We start from the raw sequence: 6,000 nt of genomic DNA on the forward strand, positions 1-6,000 counted from the left end.
TTTTATTTTTCTTGTTTACTAAATGACATTCTCTGAAACATGCTTATTTCAATCACTGTTTGGGCAGTTATACTTTGTGAATGCAGTTTTTTGCCAATAGGACTAATTATTTGTTGATTAATGGTTCTAAAATTTTAATGCTTTTTTTTAGTGTCTCTCAATCAGTTTAAAACTACTAAAGTCATAATTACTTAATAGGTTACTCTCAGATATAAGTGTTAACTGCAAGGGCAAGACAGAAAATTCTATTGCATGAGAACTTAATGAAAAGCTAAACTGAACTGTAAATACAATGAATTTGGTATATTTTCATTTCCTTATTCTTTAACAGTAAAAACAATCTATGTCACATTTAAATACTAAATGTTTTTAATATTATACTACATTTAAATTTTTTATTAACTTTATTTTGTTACTAATCCATTTGGATTAGGAACTTATCAGTACTGGCATCTTATTTTATTCAAAAAAAAAAAAAAAGACAGTGACCCTAGAGCAGTGGTTCTCAACCTTCCTAATGCCACGACCCTTTAATATAGTTCCTCATGTTGTGGTGACCCCCAACCATAAAATTGTTTTCGTTGCTACTTCATAACTGTAATTTTGCTACTGTTCTGAATCGTAATGTAAATATCTGATATGCAGGATGTATTTTCATTGTTACAAATTGAACATAATTAAAGCATAGTGATTAATCACAAAAACAATATGTAATTGTGTCTATGTGTTTTCCGATGGTCTTAGGTGACCCCTGCGAAAGGGTCGTTCAACCTCCAAAGGGGTCGCGGCCCACAGGTTGAGAACCGCTGCCGTAGAGCATAGTATTGGTCACACATGTAAATACTTAAACAAGACACAATTTTTTCTCAAGCCGCTTTATTTATTTATTTTGCCATTTTATTTTTTTAAAAAATCTTTATTGTTGAAAGTTTTACATAGATCCCTCCCCCCCTACATTAACCTCTTCCAGCTTGCTCTATCCCCTCCCCTCCCAGACCTTCACCACCCCATTGTCTGTGTCCATGGTTATGCATATATGCATTCAAGTTCATTGGTTGATCTCTTCCTACCCCTGCCTTCCCTCCCTCTGAGTTTCAGACTCAAGCCACTTTATTTCAAAGAGATAATATGTAGGTCATGTCTTTTTAAGGAAGTGGCTAATAAAAATCTACGTCCATAGTGCACTGCAAAAGCAGGCCATGAGTACTGACTGCAGAAGTGGATGTGGTGGCAGGCATGGACTCTCCTTTCTCGACACCTTCCTCCAAGTGAAGCACAGAGCCCTGGGAGAAATGGGCTCCTACAGAGTGAAGCATGTGAAGACTCCGGGCATGCAGAGAATTCTGACTTCTCCAAACAATTTTTCTCTCTGAAATGTCACATTGTTTCCAGAAAAACTGAGATTGTGAGATGGTTAGGGCAGCTTCTTTTACACCTATTTTACATATTTCTCTTCCATCTCTAATAATCATGCCATGGTTACAGGCATCACCTTGGCTTAGGGACGGCATTCCTTAGCATACTGACTATGGGAATGCATTCCTTTCCAGGCCCTGCCTCTGATCTCTCTTCACTGCCAACTGCTATCAGACCACTGAGTGTGGCATTTTTTTTCTTCAAAACATTTGCTAATCTCACTGCCATCTGTATTTTTTTTAGAGTTCTTTAGGTGTTTGATATGCATTTGATTTGTTAGGTGGTTTAAAATGTTCAAAATTTAACAAATCTACTCAGTTGTCTGTGCAAATGAGGCCAAGAAGAGAAACATAGACAAATAGCAGGGTATTTACTAATATACCATTTGCAACAGCATGGGTGGACCTGGAGAGCATTATGCTAAGCGAAATAAGCCAGTCAGAGAAATATAAATATCACATGATCTCATTCATTTGTGGAATATAATGAACAGCATAAAATGATGAACAAAAATAAATCCAGAGACATAGAAGCATCAAATATACCATCCAACCTCAGAGGAAAGGAAGGGAAGGGGGTTGGAGATAAGAGATCAATCAAAGGACTTGTATGCATGCATATAAGCATAACCCATGGACACAGATATTAGGGGGGTGAGGGCATGTGCTGGGGGGTGGGAACGGCTGGGGAGCGGTCAATGGGGGAAAAAGGAGACATATGTAATACTTTAAACAATAAAGAATTTAAATTAAAAAATAAACAAAATATAATACAATATTTAAAGAAAAAAGCCCAAATCATTACAAGAACATTTTATATTTAATGAAAGACTTGTCAGTACACTTCTATTTAGGGAAACTTAGCAATAAAATGATCAATAATGAAAAGGTTGTAGCCTTCAAGAATGTTGACCAATAGGTTTTGACCTGCTAATAAAATTGGCATAACATTTTAATGAATTAAAATTAGAATAATGAGATATAGATTTAAACTAAATAGAACAGATTAAATGGGAGGTAGAGTTAGATTTCTGGTAAAAGATAGCTGATGACAAAGTAATTACAAATAATTATGTAGCAAATTATATTTTTTATCTCTGCTGGTGGGAAAACTCTGTTTGCTGATTAACTTTAATCTTTGTTAAATAAACTTTCAGTAAAATTAATCAGCCTGTTTTAAAAAAAACAATTTTCAAAAAATGTAGGTCAATATGATATGATGTATTAGAAGAATGAGGTTGAATTTATTAAGTATGCTGATTCTACTTTCAAAGTTTCAACCTCTACCAAGTTACTTTGGTACTGACCTGATTTTGAATTTGAATGCATAAGGATATTGATCTATCAATACTATAGCCCAGAATTTTACATTTGCAAGGCTTGAAGACCATATTCTCTCTCTTTCTCTCTCTCTCTCCCTCTCTCTCTCTCTCTCTCCCCCCCCTCTCTCTGTCACACGCATACATACACACTTATCTTGTACATTACATAAATTTTTACAAAATTTTAAATCAGGGAAGACTGAACCTGACCATGTCTACTGCTAGGATCAGTGGCTTCAGTGATATGCATATTCACCAGGATCCTTGCTCATATTCCTCCTTATTTCTCAAACTGTAGGCACCCTTCATACATCCATCACTTGATCAATCCAATTACTTATATTCTTTGATTCTGTTCCCAGGTTGAACAAATCTCCATGCTAAGCCAATAAGTTTCACGAGTACATTATGCTTTCTAGCTCCAAGGGACTCCCCTTCCGCACATTTAGGCTTCTTTATGGTTTCTTCACCTGTAGCTAATCATGTTCTCTGCAGCAGACTCTAGTACCCTTTCTAAAACTTTGTTCCTCTTCTCAGTGGCATACTTCACCCTCCCAGTGCTGCCAAGAAGATAATGTGGTCATCGGACAGGACCAGTGCCTCTGTAATTATATATGACATCACCCATTCTGGCCTCCTTCTCTCTTGTTGAAAGAAGAGGATTGCCTGGTCCCAATTTGATCATTCAACCCTTACCCAGTGTGGTAGACAGAATAATGATTCCTCTAAAAAGTCAACATCTTAATCTCCAGCACTTGTGAATGTTTTATCTTACATGACAAAAGAGACTTTGCAGATGCGATTAAATTAAGGATGTTGAGATAAATTGTCCAGGATTATCTAGGTTGACCCAATTTACTCACAAGATCTTTATAAGGAAGGGGTCAGAGTCAGAGCAAATATGAAGATATGGCAATGAAAGCAGAAAGTGAGGAGAAAGGGAGAGAGGGAGAGATTGATTTGAATATGAGATGAGCCAGCTTTGAAGATGGATGATGAGGCCACAAACCAAGAACTGCTGGTAGGCTCTAGAATCTTGAAAAGGCAAGCAAAGGGTTTCTCCCCTATAACCTTTAGAAACCCTACTGACATCTTGATTTTTATCCCTATAAAATGTATTTTAGACTTCTGACCTCCAGAGCTGTAAGACAATAAATTTTTGTAGTTATAAGCTAACAAGCTATAGCATCAGTAAGAAACTAATATACCAATATCTCAGTTCCCATCACTTTTACAGAGATTTTATCCCATTGTCTTCTCTATTTCTTTCCCATTAATTTTATGTATTCTTTTAGCTCCTTCTTTCCAGGTGGCAAAAAAGAAGCCTACCATTAATCTTCACTAAAACTATGGCCTTACATCTCTCCTTTCCTTCAGCATCATTCTTATTTAAAAAATACTTATGTCTTCCATACCTGCACCTAAAACTTGGGAAATCTGGTCTCTGACTCTTGTCCAGCTCTGAGTGGCTTTCTAACCTCTATGGCAGTTTCTTTTTATTTAACAAATTTAACTGAACTCTTCTTCTCTCACCTGAGGCATTTTCAGCTTTTGATACTGGCCTGTTCTCTCATGGCTTCTATTTTGATAATTCTTTGATAATTCTTTCTGGGATTCTTCAGAGGCCTCCATTAATTCCCCTCCCCTCCACGTCCCGTCCCCCCCGCCGCGCCCCCCCCCCCCCCCCCGCCCCCGGCCACTGCTTATAGGTTAGTAAATGAGTCAAGGTCTACTATTTTATCTTTTTCATTATTACTTTCCATATAAACTTTGGGTGATTCAATCTACTTTCATGGTTTTAATTACCAGTTACAAGTAGACAACTTCTAGTCAGCCAATTCTAACCTTACTCTTAAATTCCAGGTATATTTATTTACTAGTCATATTTGCCTACATGTTATCAAGGCTCCTCAAATATTATTTAAACCTAGAGAGGTCCTTCTAATTTTCAGTGTCTCACAGAAGAAACAGGAAATCACCCTTTCATCCTACTGATTCCTCTTTCACTGTGCTCAGTTGAGTCTATGTCACTAGTATCAACCAAATTAATCTTTGCATGCCACAATACCTCCACATTTGAAAGGTCATCCCATCTTTCCTCGAGAAGATTTTAAAACCTCTTAACTTTCCTCACCTCCAAGTCCATTCTCTCTGCAATCAGTATGATGTTCCTAAAGCTAAATCTCATTATGTCACTGCCTTACTTAAAGATTTCTTACATATTCATGCTGCCTCAGATGTAGTATACGTTCTTAACATTGCTTCTAAGGTATGTTCTATTTCTCTGGCTAACTTCGCAACCTCCCCCTTCTCCTCATCAGACCACCTATGCTCCAAACACAGAGAGCAGCTCCTTATTCATTAGCTCTGCCTGATCCTTTCTTGGCTATGTGTTTTGCACATATTTTTCTTAAAATCTGCTTTTTGTCTTGTTCTCCTGGAAGAAAAATCTGCCAGTTTGTTAAGCTCATACATCCCCTTTTCTTTGAATCTTTTCTCAAGTAGCCAGAATCAGTTCCTAAATATATATTTCCAGATCACTCTTTTCCTGCTTATATCATAGCACTTATTGCATTGCAATTATTAGTGTTGTATTTTGTCTGCCTGGTCTTGAATTTTTTAAGGGAAAACTATGCCTCTTCATGTTTTTTTTTTTAAAGTATTTATTGATTTCAGAAAGAGGAAGGGAGAAGGAGAGAGAGATAGAAACATCAGTGATGAGAGAGAATCATCCTGCATGGCCCCTACTGGGAATCTAACCATGACCACCTGTTTCATGGGTCATTGTTCAGCCACTGAGCCACAATGGCCAGGCATCTTCATGTTTTTATACCTAGTACCTAGCACCATAGTTGACACATGGGAAACATTAAGTATTGTAGCATGGATCAATGAACATCATAAGTAGGCTTGAACAACAGATCATGTAATGATTTTCTAAAAACAACACTCAAGAGATGTTTGAGTCAAAGTAGGGGAAGCTGTAAAAGAATTGATTATGGAAGGAAACATATTATAGTTGATGTGGCAGTGAGAATAACAGTTAAAAGATTCCACATTTCTTTTGAGGAAGTCCCTGCACCTTCCTTTAGGTGGCACACACGGATGAATAGGGTGCCATATGTTTCCAAGAGATTATAATCTACTAGAGTCCCAGTGCATGAATTCGTGCACAGGTGGGGTCCCTCAGCCTGGCTGGCAATTGGGGACATCTCGCCCAGTCCTGATAGGGGCCAATTGGGGCCTGCTGGCCGATGGGAGGG

This window comes from Myotis yumanensis, unplaced genomic scaffold, assembly GCF_028538775.1.
Source record: "Myotis yumanensis isolate MYYU_CA2020_CCGP unplaced genomic scaffold, mMyoYum1.0.hap1 SCAF_6, whole genome shotgun sequence".
In the NCBI taxonomy this organism is placed as follows: Eukaryota; Metazoa; Chordata; class Mammalia; order Chiroptera; family Vespertilionidae; genus Myotis; species Myotis yumanensis.